The sequence below is a fragment of the Pyrgilauda ruficollis genome, unplaced genomic scaffold (assembly GCF_017590135.1).
Source record: "Pyrgilauda ruficollis isolate IOZ18807 unplaced genomic scaffold, ASM1759013v1 scaffold4, whole genome shotgun sequence".
Lineage (NCBI taxonomy): Eukaryota > Metazoa > Chordata > Aves > Passeriformes > Passeridae > Pyrgilauda > Pyrgilauda ruficollis.
This window is the reverse complement of record NW_024525489.1, coordinates 18,286,781-18,302,286: the sequence shown is the minus strand read 5'-3', so window position 1 is coordinate 18,302,286 and position 15,506 is coordinate 18,286,781. Positions and strand designations below refer to the sequence as shown.

Genomic DNA, 15,506 nt, shown 5'->3' with positions numbered 1-15,506 from the left:
TGTACATAGCATCGTGGCCAAGGGGATTTGGGTAAGGCTAGACACAGAAAGTTTTCCCATCGCATATTTTCCTCTTTGTTAGTAATGCTAGTTTTCTTTCCCATTATTATGCCTTATTAAATAAGCCTCTATTTCAATTCAAACACTAATTTCTTTATTTGCTGTTTGAACATGTGCTAAAGACATATCACTGCTATAAACCCCGTTTATTATGAATCAGATTTTCCCTGACTTCGTATCTCCTGAACAGGTGTGAACAATTAATATTCACTGTTGTTATAATAAAAAAAGAGCTCTTCAATAATTATTATATCAAAACCAGCAAGGCATAACTAGTTCTTTTCAATCTGAGTATCAGTAAGAAATAGATTCCCCGCACCTAAACTTAAATGTTTATCACACAGTTACTCATGTTGGAGTTCACTCTATGTTGTGGTAAAAAGGAACAGACAATTTCAGGGTACACACCATCTGACCTGTGCTAGACATTTACTTGAAAATAAGGTGATCCAACTCTGAAAGTATGTTTTTCTCCATTCTAAAGAGAACAAAGGCAATCTTGCTCACACATAAATGTCTATATTTATTTAAATAAATGCCACTGAAGGTGGCATTCTGGACCAGGCTTTCAAAGAATATGAGCCAGAATGTCAGGAGTTGTGGTTTACTGGTTCATCACAATTTCCATAGTGGGTCTTTGCCATCATAGATGCAGAACCCCTCCAAAATTAAGTGGTTCAATGTTTTATATATTTAGAGCCTGAACCTCTTGTCTCAACATAGACAATCAGTGTTTATGTAGGAAAAAAATTGCCTCATTCATTGGTGTCACTTAAAAAGGATAAACAGGGAGTAGAAATATGCTTAACATGGTTAGTAGCTTTGGTATTTTGGATAAATACCAATAAAAAAGTTGCTAGTTTGCATAAATATTATTGAAGTCAAATAAAGGCAGTCTCAGCTGGGTGAATCCTTCATGTCATTTACCTTGTTCAGAATTACAAGGCTTGCTTCAGGCAAAACAGAATATGTGGAATGCTGATGGATGTTCAGGGTTTTCTTAGGATCTGTGTACTGTGAGTTATAATATAGAGATTATTAAAAATGGGTGCCGGTTTTGTACCTTTATTATGGTAATTTTTTATGTGCCACAAAGAAGATTATCAAGGCTTTCTGTCTTTTAGCATATGGTCTTAAAATTGCTAAACTGAGCTATGCTGGCTAGGATTTCCCCTCATTTTCGTATTAAAACCAAATATGAGTTGGGTTTTTTTTTTTTTGTTTTAGCCAAATAACCTGCCTCACTGACACCAAGTAATTTTCCTTTTGCTGAGTAAGCCTGCAGATCTAACTTCCTTGGGTTTGCATAGGCACAATGTCCTTTTCTACTCAAAGGTGCTTAAATGAGCCATTAAGAGTTTAATCTTCCTTGGCTGCTTTAACTGTTAAACAGAAAGTGCTTCCTTTGTGTGTTTTTTTAAATTCTGAGTAATTTTCATGTAACTGCTTTTACCAATTTAGGTGAGAACAGCTGAGGATATAGTGTTGTCTGGACTTACTACCAGAAAAGTTTTTTTGTGCGTCTTCCCAGCAATAATGCTGGCACCCCCCAGTATCTGGTTAAAAATGCAGATGTGACTGACCAATGTGTCCATTGCTCATGTTCTCTGTTCTCCACCAGCAAGGACGTGACCTAAGTGTATCCATTAGCATTTACAGGGTCCAGAGCTTCTGTCCCAGCTCTTGATTGCCCCAGCTGCTCCCTGCATTAGCCTGAGATGACTTCTTCTGCCTGGTCTGCAAGTGGAGCCAGGTGCTGTCAGCACGCAGGGCCCAGCCTTTGTGCTGTAGCTTTAGCATTCAGCAAGGGTTCACCAACCCAGTGCCCCCAGCTGGCTGCCACCCTCCTGATTTGGGACTCAGCTGTATCTGCCTCACTCATTTGTCAGTGATAATGCTGCTCGCCTGCTCTGGGGTGTCCCTGGGCCTGCGTTCTGCCTCGGTATTGAAGGGAAGCTGCAGAAAGTTCTGTGGGTGAGCTTTCTTAGTGTTGTGCAATGATGGAGTTTGATGGTGGACATGTACTGTGTCCAAAGGCTTTTTAGGGTCCCTTTCTTACCCTGGAAAGAAAAGAGCAGTGATTCTGGTAGGTTAATCTCCCCCCCCCCACCCCCCCCCCCCCCCGCCCCCGCGCCTTCCCTCNCCCCCCCCTTACCTATTTCTCTGCAGTGTTTTGGACAGATACAACTTCATAAGCCTGGAGTTACAAAATCCAGACACTTGAATGTTTCTGATTTTTTTTTTCTACTGCAATCTTTAGAAATGTCCTATTAGAACATGTTTCTTTCTAATTCTGGAAGTTGCTTCGGGAAGCAATTCTTTTTATTACCCCTTCCTTGTTTCCTTCTTCTTGTGCACCTCCAAAGTCCTTCTCTGGGGGGGAAAAAAAAAGAAAACATGAAATAAAAAATAAACAGAACTGGTACCTTTGTTCAACAGCTATCTCTTAGTACCATCCAGGTTTGTGCTGCAGGTTTTTATTCAGGCTTTGCTTTGCACAGGAATGTCTCTTTATTAATCTACAGTATTTTAGGAAGATAATTACCTTTTTATTTTATTTATCCTAAGGAGTATTTGGGAATCGTGTCTTCAGTTCATTAAAATAAACGTGTCCTGATAAATAGAAACTAAATATGTCACGTTTTGAAATGCTCTCTTTCAGCTTACATCTGCTTTTTTTTGGGTAAAACTACTTAACACAAGATGTACTGCAGGATTACCTGACTTGAGGGAGTTTAAATCGAACTTACATCACAGATGTATCTCTTCTTATTGATGTTTCTTTATTTATATTTCAATGTCTGTGTGTGTGTTTAAACAAAAATAGCAACACTCAGGTATGGAGAACAAATATTCAGTAGCTGATTAGTGCAGTATTTAAAGAGAAAGTTCAGCCATTAAATATCTGTGATGTGCTCAGCAGGAGCCAGAGGACTGGAATCGCTGATAGGAGTCAAGAGAAAAAGTGCAGTTAATAATTTGTAGATATTTACACCTTTGCTGGTTTCTTTCAAGGTACAAAAACATTAGTGAAAGTGACAGAAACGAGTTATGAGCCATTTACTAGAGCTATCTGGAGGGATTTAATCTCACTTGGGTCATGGAGTTGAATTCTCTGGGAATTGGTGTTACTGTGATAGGCTGTATCTGAAGGCCTGGAGTGCAGAGATAAGACTTTAAGTCCAGCTGGAATTAGAAGCAATAGAATTAACTGGATTGTAGTGCTGTAAACCTTTTGGTTCAGATCCTGAAATGCCTCTGGATGGTAGTTCAAATCTCTTCCAGATGGAGGTTTGGCTCTGGGACCTAGATGCAAGGCAAACATTCGCAATGTCAAGGACTTTTTTTAGGAGCGTGCACAGTGAAATCAGCCTTATGTAGCTCAGCATCCTTCTTGTTGTTGTTGTTCAGACCTACAGTTTCCTTAATACGGTGAGGAGGATGGTTTACTTGTTTCAAAAGGCTAATTTTCCACTTCACTGACATTCACATGCATGTTTGTGGTTATTTTTTTACAGGAAGGCTAGGAAAGTGTTTGAAAGGTCATTGCTTTTATGACAAATGAGACAAGGCTGAATATAGGTGACATATGCATATCAATATGAGATAACGGAAAACATAAAACATCTATAAATGAGCTATTAAGGGCTGGAGATTTTGTTGTGGTTTTTTTTTTCTTTTTTTGTTGTTGCTGCTGTTGTTTCCTCTCCTGCCTTGAGAAGGCTTTCCAAGGAAATGCTTTAAAATAGTGGATGCATGTATACTTACTATCATGTGCATATTTTTTGAAATGCAGTGTATTTTCTGTGATCATGCAGCATAATTAGACAAAAGTGACAAATCATGAGTTGATAAATTCTATTCTTACATTAAAGATGAGAAATTAATTGCAAACCATGATTGTAAAAGAGGAGATTGTATTTCCTATTATACCAGGGGAAACTACTTCCTTTTAAGCTCAGAAAAACAATCTCTAAGTCTGCTGAAAAGAACTAAAATTAAAAATTAAAGTACCAGACAGTACTGATTGAGGAATTTTTTAAAAGATCTGAGTAGAGAACAAATCCTTCTTCCAATTTCATTGGAAAATATAATTTTATAATAAGAGCCAGTAGGACTACTTCCAAGTTTCATTGCTGTAATAACATTGACTTCTAAATCAAAGCTCTTATTAATATTTTTTTTTAGTTTAATGCTATATTAGAAGTTATGCTAAATCTGGAAGCCAAGATTGCTCAGTTACTCCAAGCCAATATGAGGACAATTAGTATATTATGGATTTAGAAAATGGTGGGCCAAGAAAGAAAGTCTCATTCCTACAGCCACTCAGTAGGCAAAGAACTCTGAATAGAAACCTCTTTTTTCAAATCCCGGCTATTCCTGTTAGATACTGGACTACAAACACTTTCTCCAATACAATTATTTGATTACTACAAAATTGCAGTCTTCTCTTTCCTGTTTGTAATAGGATTTACTACTTTACTTCTGCAACCCTTTACCTCAATGGAGTTATAGCCGATGGGAATTTGTCCATTGCAACACATGAATATTTGCACAGTGTAATTAAATGCTTCTGAATAGATATCGTGCCTAAATGTCCATCTATAGTCCATGTGGTGGGAGCACCAATGCTCTAGAGAATAAAGCATATTTAAAAAAAAAAAATTTCCTAAGGAGTTTAGCAGCAAAGAGCTCAGAAACTGGAGAGTATGGGTGTGTATTCTTTATTTTGCTTAAAGTTTTTAAAAAAAAAATTTCCTAAGGAAGCTTGAAGGAGTTTAGCAGCAAAGAGCTCAGAAACTGGAGAGTATGGGTGTGTATTCTTTATTTTGCTTAAAGTTTTAAGGTGGGGATTGTTTTTGATTTGTTTTTCTTTTTCAGATCTAAATGTTTGTCTAAATGCATAGTAACTTTGTAAGATTTGTTGGTGTTCATCACTGTGGAAAATTGTAGAAATTGTATGAGGGAAAACTTGTGATCCTCAATTGATAATTTGGAAATTGTTCCAATGGAAATGATTGAAGAATATGGGCATGAAATAAAAGATGAATATGTTTAAAATAGCACTCTTACTCATGTATATTGGATGTTTTATATTTATTATGTACTATTTTCCTGATTTTTGACTCTTACTGGCATTCCTCATTCATGAAGCTATGAAAAGAGACATTAGATCCTTTTTTAATTTCTTGCTCCCTTTATCCCTCCCTCCTCCCCAAAAGACTCAAACTTTGAGTAGCATACTTTTTGGTGGCTTTTTTGTATAAATTCTAGGTATAGACAAGTAAAAGACCTCCTAGCTTGTGGGATGAAGGCAAAAAAGTTATACAAAGATGATGAATTTCTTTATTTCCTTCTTATCCAAAACAAATTCCATGTATTTGACCCTTTTGGTTTTCATTAGAGTTGTTTACTCTGCAGTATCTAGTATCAATTTTTGCAACAAGGAGATAATCCGCTAAGATTTCTTGTGTACAGACTGCACTCTATAAAGGTGATGGGCTTACATATCCTGTCTCTTTGTGAAGAGAAGGCACTGCCTTAAATTATAATTATCTTGTTTACAGAGTTGCAATTTTGGGCTATTAGTTGCTCTGGAGATGTAGTGTCTGTTCAGACCAGACAAAACTTGAAATAAAGATGAACAGTTTGTGTCTTGTATAGGGACTGAGTCTCAGAGAAATATGGGAGACCTGGAATAGTGGAACAGAGCTATAAAGAACAGTTGTGCTAGTGTGTGTGTATATGTGTGTATTTGAGGAAGTTCTGCCTGGTTTAGTAATATATGTTGTACTCCACATCTCTGTTCTGATGGAAGTGCCAGTTCTAGATCCCTTTCATTATTATAACTGAATTTGTTGTAGCTAAGCCTGATAATGACACATAAATAAAAAGTACTGATTAGGCCACTGCCGTAGGCACTGAACTGTGAATTAATCATAGTATTAATTCCAGTTAATCAATTTTATGTCGTCACGGTTTATACTGAGCCATAAGCAAGGAAAACATCGCAGTTGTAGTTAAAATGTTATTATAAAATGCCAAACATTTAAATAATATATCTGTTTTCTTTCCATGTGACAAAGGAGATACTGAATGAGATTGCAATAAAAGGGAACTCTGTCTTCAGAATAAAATGTTTTAAAGTGTGTGGAAATGCAAATAAGTTTGGAATGACTGTCATTCCAGTGTAAAAGTACCCTGATTTTATGTCTGAGGGCCTACTCTTTTTGAAATTATTAGCATACTTGGTTTTACAGGTGGTCTTAGCCTGAAATGGATTCAGTAATTTGAATGCAAGTCATAACCTTTGTAAATGAAATGAATAGACAGATATCCTGTCTACAAAACTGAAATTTTCTACTCAGGCTGTTCAGAATTCAGTGGAAATCTGAACTTCACTGTTAAATTAAATGATGTCTTATGTAGCTTCTAGGTGATCTGTCCTGAATTATGCATTTCAAAATATCCAGATAGCAGTCACCTTTTAAAGTAACTCATTCCTATACTTTCTAATGCTTCTGAAGTGGATTCCGATGTACCATCTGTGTCTAGAGAGTTAATAATTTTGTAGCAGAGTGTCTCTGACTCTTTTGTATGGAAGGAAATCAAAAGCTAAATCTAGAAAAGCCCAGCTGAGCCTGGAACAGGGTGGATGTGGGGTGGGGTTATCCCAGTGGTGTCCTGCTGTGTTGCCCTTTGAGCCTTGTGGGTGTCTCTTCAGAGCACTGGAGCACAGGGGAATCCTATGCTTATGCCCCAAATTCCTCTTAGTGAAGAAAATCAGCTCCTAGAATAATATAAATTATTCAGAGCAGGAACAAAGAAATGAGTAATTTCTCCAGCTTCATATCCTTCAAAGGCTTATCGGGCAATACATCTGCAGAGATCAACTAGACAAAGTTCTTACAAAATTCAGGTGTTGGGACACCCTTTACTGTTATGAAGGGGCCTCAAGAGCTTCTGTTATAAAATAGGAGAGTTCATTTCAAATGTCCTTTAGCCTGAGTACATGCACCTTTTTGCTGATTTTTGTGAAAACCATAAAGATGGGCTTAATTTATTTTCTGGTTGTGCCAATATGTAGAAAATAAGTCAGGAATAATTCAAGATTCATGCATGGAGAGAGAGATAAAATGGAAAAATGACTGACCTGTTTGTTAAAGCACTGCTTTAGTGGAAGAAAAAGTTGGGAAATTTGATACTAGAATATAGGAATCAATCTCTGTGTTAATAAGACAGGTTATTCCACAAATATGGTGTGGGGACTGGAGCACCTCTCCTTGAAATACAGGCTGAGATAGTTGAGGTCTTTCAGCCTGAAGATGAGAAGGCTCCAGGGAGACAAGATTGTGTCCTTTCAATGCTTAAAGGGGGCTTACAAGTAGGTTGTGGACAGACTTTGTAGTAGGTCCTGATGTGACAGGGCAAGGGTAATGGTTTTACCTAGAAGAGAGGGTACATTCAGATGGGAAATAAGGAAGGTGTTTCCCACAATGTGGGTGGTGAGATGCTGGAACAGGCTGCCGGAGAGGTGGTGGATGCCCATCCCTAGAAACATTCAAGGTCAGATTGGATGGGGCTCTGATCAACCTGGTCTGGTTGAAGTTTTTGCTGTTTATTGCAGGGAGGTTGGAGTGGTTGGGCTTAAAAGGGCCCCTGCAACCTAAACAGTGCCATGATGCAGTGAGGGGTTTGCATCAATTCCTTCCAGTATATGCAGTATCTCGATGGCAAAGGCAGGGTCCCGAACAGCCTGGTACAATCTTAATTCTTTAACTCTAGTTATGTTCTTGTGTAAAATGCTTAAAGAATCATCTTTTCTTTTATGTGTGTTAGCAGGATTGTGTTTTAGAGGAAAAAAACAAACTCTAGAAACACTGTGCATGCAACATAATCTTAAGTGGGTCTCAAATGAGTCTGAACAATGCACTTGATACAGGGTTGACTGTATTTCTTAATAGCTAAAATAAAGATATTTTTGTTTGTGAATACATTGATGCATATGTAAAGTTTACAGTAATTGTAGAATTCAGAAAAAAATCAAAGAAAATATTTTTGTTTAGTTCTTGTTTTTAGCAAAAAAAGAGTATTTGATATCCTATAACCTTTCCTTTTGGAAGATTGAAATATTCTTGTTGAAATGGATGTGGTTTTGTCTTTCAGGGTTTCTGATTATGTGTAAAATCAAAAATGGATGATATAGCAATCTATTTTCCTCAGATACTGTAGTGTGTAATCTTGATTTTACAGGTTTGTGTAACTGCAGTAAGTGAAAAAAATGTTTGAACACCTTATGAAGCGAGTTTCTTCCTTGGGGCTTTAGGTTTAGTGGTTAATTGAGAAATTTATTCTTAGTAAAAATGTGGAAATTTCTGGGGTGGGGGGCTGGTTTTTTTTTTTTTGGCATTTTGGGCTTTTTTGGTTTTATGGTTGGATCGTTGGGTTTTTTAAGATGTATGCAGTATCCTTGCGGGGGTGGGGGGGGGGGATGTGTCTTACCACAGCAATGGGAGAGAGACCCTTTGGAGCAAGTAAAAAGAGCAGAAATAAGGAAGCAGTAGGTGACAGAGAAGGAAAGGGAATGGCAGGAACATATAGCTAAAGGCAGAATCCATTCCATGTGGATTTACCATGGCCCAGGTAGTTAAATGGATGGTTGTTTCTGGACATGTTATCCAATGGTGCCTTGCAGATGTGAAGTGTTGGGCTGAGGGTTTCTCTAAGTATTGCCTACAGTGAAAAAGCTCTAGCTTTGTCTCTGTCAAAAGATTTTTAGCTTTTACATCCTAGTCAAAAAATATACTTAAAATGTTATGATCTGACATGCAATTATTACATCTGCATTAAATTATTAATGTGGAATATTCATGAGCCTTGGATTTTTATTTTACATCTTTGGTTTATGGCCTTTGTTTAACTTCAACTCATATTAGTTTAATTGCAAGGTGTCCAGTTGGCATTATTAGCAATATGTTAACTGCAGACCTTGACTTGTATATTGGCTTAGCTTAGTTTTTTTATTTTTGTGTACTACTTCATTTAGTCCATGTATTTCCCATGCAGATGTAGCTAATGAAGTATCCAAATTGCAGGACTGGCATAATCTTTTCTGCCTAAAATGTATGGAGTTGCTTAAATGTTTCTGTAGCTCAAAGCTTTTAGATTATATGGTTTCATATTTGACATGTGATTGTAGTTGTAACTGGTAAAAAAAATACCTTCACACAGAAAACATTTCTTCACCTACTCTGTTTTGAGAGATTTGCCTTAAGAAATAGAAAGTTCAGTGTAATCCTGGCTTATTATGAGTTCCAGAATCAGCAGCATGGTTTTGTACTGAATTTAAAATATTTTTACTGCATGTTAACACTACCACCCATTTCTGGAGAACTGAAAGACATGAGGATTTCCTGCCTCATCCTGAAAGTGCTTCACCTCTGAATGGCTGACTCCTCTGCAGCTGCTCTGATGCTCTCTGACTTGTAGGCAACTGATAATCTATCCTTATGCTAATCACTTCTCTTTCAAAATTGTGCCAAGTCTGTCATCACCCCAAGGGCTCTGATCAGGCCCCGGCATCCCCCTGACACCCTGATGGAGCACCCACTGCTGCTGGGCTGCTCTTCTCTGCCCAGAGAGTCCTGTGGGACACAATCAATCTGCTGCAGGCAGCTGCAGCAGGAAAAGCTGAGGTACACAGTAAATTTAATCCAAGTTCTGTCAGCTTTTACAGCTTGGAACTGTGGCTTGGGATGGGAAAGCATGGGAACAGGAGGAGTGTTTTGGGTAGAGAAAGAAAACAGCCTTTGCACTTTCTGATCCCAGCCAAAAGTCCTCAAAATGTGCTACTTTTTGTGTGTTGACAGTTATGGCTCAAATAACTGTAAGACATCCCAGCTGGAGAAAAAACAGGGATGGGTCTTAGAAGTTCTGATTTCTCCTGTCCATTAGCTCCCTGTCCTCTGCCTGTTCCCCTGTGGAAGAATCCCTGAGAAGTCACCACAGCAGAAACAGCAACTGAAGCCAGAGGGCTTTAGTCTGTTCCTGGTTACATTGACCTCAGTGAGATCTGCTGGAGTTAACACTTGCAACTGTGGGTTTTAGTTTATTTTTTTAATGTTATAGTTTCAATGGACACAGTAAGTACATGGCATGTTGAGAGAATTACAGGTGTTTTCTCTGGTTCTCTTTTCTTGTTTCAGCCTTGAAAAAGTTTCTAATGCCATATAGATAGAAAGCATTTATAGATTAGAAATCATTAGTCTGACAGATAATTTGAATGAAGTTTAGTTGTTTGGCTTAGGAGGCTTTATATCCACTCCTTGTTACAGCTCTATTTCTCTCATTCACAACTAAAGTTTAGAGCAGCAGCAGGACTACATTGTTCAGTTTTTCAGCTGAACAGTTGTATTTGTATTTTCTTTATTCTTTTTTTTTTTGCCCCTTTTTGCTGGGAAGGACTGACAAAGGACACAGTTTGAATAACTTTCTTTTGCTTAAATAAGAAAGTGTTTGCACTGGCAACACAACACATGCTATAAAATATAAATTAAGAGATGAATCTGCAGAACTTTATCTTGGGTGTCTTTTATGAGCCTTCATTATTTACTTGAGATCCAGTGGGATGACTCTTGTAAATCCTTGAACTGTAAGCAGTACGAACAGTTGTATTTGTATTATCTTTATTCTTTTTTTTTTTTTTGCCCCTTTTTGCTGGGAAGGACTGACAAAGGACACAGTTTGAATAACTTTCTTTTGCTTAAATAAGAAAGTGTTTGCACTGGCAACACAACACATGCTATAAAATATAAATTAAGAGATGAATCTGCAGAACTTTATCTTGGGTGTCTTTTATGAGCCTTCATTATTTACTTGAGATCCAGTGGGATGACTCTTGTAAATCCTTGAACTGTAAGCAGTACGAAAGAAAAGAAAGACCAGCACTTATTAAAACATTTCATTAATGTGTTGGTTTGAGTTTTTTTTTAACATAGTGTTAAGAAAGAAAAAATAATGATCAATAAAACAACCTGATTATTTTTACTATACTTACCTACATTTTCAGTTACAGATGTGATCCTCTCATGTTTCATTTGAAATAACTGTCATGCAGGAAATGTTCATAATTACATGTCTGTGAGCAGTTCAGCTAATTGTCTGCTACTGAATTTTGGAGGAGTTATAACTATTGACATAGAACTGTCAATTTCATAATTAGGCTGGTCACTCTTAAAGGGAAATTTCATCTCTAAGATCCTACTACAAATCAAACCAGTAGGTTCAATCTCCACAAAGACTTAAAGCATGTGATTGACTTTTCTTCAGTACTGTTTCTTATATAAACAAAGCTATCCATGTGCTTTATTGATTTGGTCTAATAACCAAAGTCAATAATAATAAGAACATTCCTTCTGATGGATTCTTTAATATGCTGTTTAGACTGAGCAGTTAACTCCAGTCATGCCAGTCCTATAAAACAAACCTCTTTAAAACCATCCCCAAGATTCATTTAGTAGTATTTTTCTATACTTTTCTCCCTGCTGTATGGGAGATTCCTTGTCAAAGTCAGTCCACAGTAAATTGGTTAGCTTTACCTGCAATTATGTGTCCCCACATGCTAGTCAGTTTGTATCAGTCTCATCAGAAATATTTAAAAAAATGCATAGCTTTGGAACAAAAATTAATCTCTCCCTGCTGGTAATGGACTTTGTAGATCTGCATAAATTGTAGGCAAACTTTAATTACCTCTGCATTTGTGTTAAGCAGATGATTTTGGTCCTAAAAGTTGTCAATCTGTCAGTCTTTCCATTCAATAAATTATCTACCATAACAAATTTTCAAGGGTTTTAAGTAGAACATCTGTAAAAGGCCAGCAAGAACCTCCTGGCTAGTTCAATAGTAACTTCTTTTATAAACTATTTTTATTTTCTCTTTCTCGTGAGGGATGCTGATAGCCTTGGCTTTGGGAGTTTGGAGAAATGCATTTTGTGCTAGATTGGATGCTGTGGTTCATAGTTTTACTTAGGGGAAAAATAATATTTATATAATATTTAAGCACTTAGTAGAAATCATAGGATAAGTTGGGATGGAAGGGATCTTAACGATCATTTGGCCCTCTGCTATGGCCTAGGACACCTTGCACTCAAACCAGTGCCCCTCAGTGACCCTTCCAACCTGGCCTTGAACATTCCAGGGATGGGACATCCACAATCTCTGTAGGCAGCCTGTTCCAGTGCCTCACTACCCTCCTAGTAAGGAATTATTTTCTCATAGTGAATCTAAACCTACTCTCTTTTAGCTTGAAGCCATTCCCCCTTGTCCTGTCACTACATGCTCCTGTAAAAAGTCCCCATCCATCTTTCCTGTAAGTTCCCTTAAGGTGGTGAAAGGTTGTATTTGGATCACCCATAAGTCTTCGTTTCTCCTGAAAGCCTGAAAAAACCTCTGAGTTGTTTAAGACTTTGCTCATAGGAGAGATGCAAGCTTACCATTAGGATATGTCTTGGTTCCTGCTGTGTCTGGGAGGCAGAGTTGTCCAACCTGTACTGGCATTGGAAGCAGTGAATTGTGGTAGCTTGGTGTGGATATTGTTGTTAGAGTGCCAAAAAGGAAATACATTTTTTTAGTAAGCCTTGTATTTTGGGAGTTTTTTTCTGTCTTAGTGTCTCAAGATCCTGAAATCATGCTGAGGGTTCCCTATACAATGTCTAGCTCTTCAAATATTCTCACACAGACAAGGTAGTAGCCATAACTTTGCAGAGAAGCCTGAATGTTTGTATGATTTCCATCAGATTTAACACTTCTCCTGTGTCCTGAATGCTGACTTTTAAATTCTCTCAAGACCTGTAATTATTTCTTACATAGCTTTAAAAATCCTTCTGCATTAATTGTTTTTTCTTGATTGGGTCATTTGCTCAACATTTTAATGATTTATGTTTCTTATGTAGGTAGTAGCAGGTACCAAGATGTGTTTTAATGATATTCTGCTGCATATTGTTCACTAGAGGAGAATATAAAGCGGGGAAAATACAACGTATTGAACACATGGATAGTTTCCAGCCTTTTAAGTGATTCAGAGTCTTTGATGAATCACTGGTTTCTATTGCTGACCTCTGCTTCTGACCTTTCCCTGACTTCATAGGTCAACAGTTCTGTCAGCAACCACGTTTTGGATAATTTGTCAACCAAGATCTCTAGATGGTATTTCTGATTTGGGGGATTTTTTTTTTTTTTAGATGTTTCTGATGAAAATTTAGGTTTAGTTCTACAATACAAAACTGGATCTTGGCTACAGGATAAAGAGACACTGAGAGTAGAGTGTACTGTACTGCACTCTGTACTGGCCATCAGTACAACATACTAGTGAAATGTACACAGACTTCCAGTACTTCCCTCATACATTGAAAAAACATCGCAGTCCTCCCTGTTCTTCATATGCTGCACAGGAGTTTCACTTGAAGCTTAATATACCATTCACCAACCTTTTTCTTGTCTTCCCCCTCAAAAAGGAAAGGAACAACTGTCATATGTTCAAGGCACAGAAATTTCCATACCTACTTATTTGGGAAATACTCAAGTACAGTTGAGAACTTTTTCTGTTCAGTGGTGTTCTTTCTATTTCTTTCTTTATTCTGTCATTTTCCCACTTATACACCGGAAAGCCTTCTCTGATGTGTTTATTTTAATGCACAGCTTTCTCTGTGAGCCATTTGGCTGGGTACAAGAGGGGCAGTTGCTTTAATCTCGCAATCAGAAGGCTTTGTTCCTCTCACAGTATGTTCTTGATTAATGCGAACTAATAATTACAAACACTAGAGCCTGCAGTGTTATAACACCACAAGTGATTGGCTGGCCTGCAGGCTGACAGGATTTTCTTAGACTCAAGAAAGAATGATACAAAAATTGCATTTCGAAGTGTTTATCTTGCCAGAATTTCTAATTGTGTTTTGACGCAATTATAGCAATGACATTTAGTAGTACTGTCGCTACAGAAACATTAACGTTTTGAATGCACAGTGTTTTTCAAGGACAAATGTCTTTTCTTCTATTTTTGTTTTGAAGGTGGAAAACTGAAATTTTCAAGCACACTAAGTCTTTTGAAAGTGTGTTAGATTAGCATTAATAATAAAACATGGCCATGAAGAATGCCACGAACAGATGTGGAAAAGGAGATTTTTCCTCTTAATAATTTGGAAAATGAGGTGTGGAATAGGGGCTCTCTGGTTGATTGGGGTTTATTGTTTTATTGCCTTTTTTCTCTCCACTCATCAATGCTAAACTGGCTGAAACCCATTATATTCTGTCAGTCTGTAATTCCTGCTGAATCAATGCCATCTTGTGCCTTAAGAACTTGATCTAACTTTTGCTAGAACAGAAAAAAGAAAAGAAACCACTGTTGACTTAAAGCTGAGTCTGGTTAACATTACCAAAAGAGTTAAATGCTTCTGACTTTTTTATGGGCTTTATGTCCATCATAGGAGTTAAAGAAGTGATGAATACTGTGAGGGTTTTTATGAAGGGAAAAATAGGAAGTTCTTAGCTACAGTGTGAGTGAACAGTTGATAGTGGCTGATAACATGGAACTGTGCTCCTAGTTCCTTGTGTATATACTCTGACATGCTTTAAGTAAATAATGACAATTTTATTTCAAATAGTGGGGTGCTTTGTGTGCATAGTAGTCTTGTGTGCTTGAGAAACGTCACGAGGAAACGTTTGCAGAGAGAGAGAGCACTGCAAGTTCATATCAAGCCACATAGTACATTAGCTTTCCTTTGGAAATAAGAACTTTAAGGTGACTGCAAAATTCCTATTATTGTTACTGGTAATTAATAAAATATATTCTTACACTAAGCATATTTGTACCTGATATAGTGCTACTTGTAGTGGTTCATTCTGATGGTAGTCAAAATTGCATCAATTCATCCCTTTTTGGTTCCTTTTAAAAATGCATTTTTCTAGAACCTCGACCTTATAAATGATCCTGTGGATGTTTTGGGTTTTTTTCCTAGCTTGAGAATTAATATACCTTCTTACATTTTTTGTGGCTATATACCCAGACCTGCAAACTAATGAATATTTGGGAAGTTTTCACCTGAAATAATTTCAGTGAAGTAAAACATCAATTCCTCTAAGAAGTTTAGTTTTAAATATTTTCTTCTTATAAAGTCAAGGTAATTAGTACCAGAGGTGATAGCATGCTTGTGGGACTGCTCCTACACACTCTTTTAAATTATTTTGGTGTGTATCTTGGTGTGACTATTTTTTGTGTATATGCTGGTGTAGCATCATTAACTTTGAGAGTCTCCTATTAATCACACAAGGATGAAGAAACAGGAAAAAATCATTGTCCCATGTTACCAGTACCAGATAAAAAAGAAAGACACTTCTTGGGGTTTGAGTAAATATGTTTCTGGGTTGTTTTTTTTTTTGTTTAAATGAGTGTT

At 37.2% G+C, this 15,506-nt stretch overlaps 1 protein-coding gene across 1 annotated transcript in view; it reads left to right on the top strand.

The window, feature by feature from the left end:
• Positions 1-15,506, top strand: part of PRKN (parkin RBR E3 ubiquitin protein ligase) — a 677,999-nt gene that overhangs the window by 289,130 nt on the left and 373,363 nt on the right. The gene's annotated exons all lie outside the window — the stretch shown is intronic.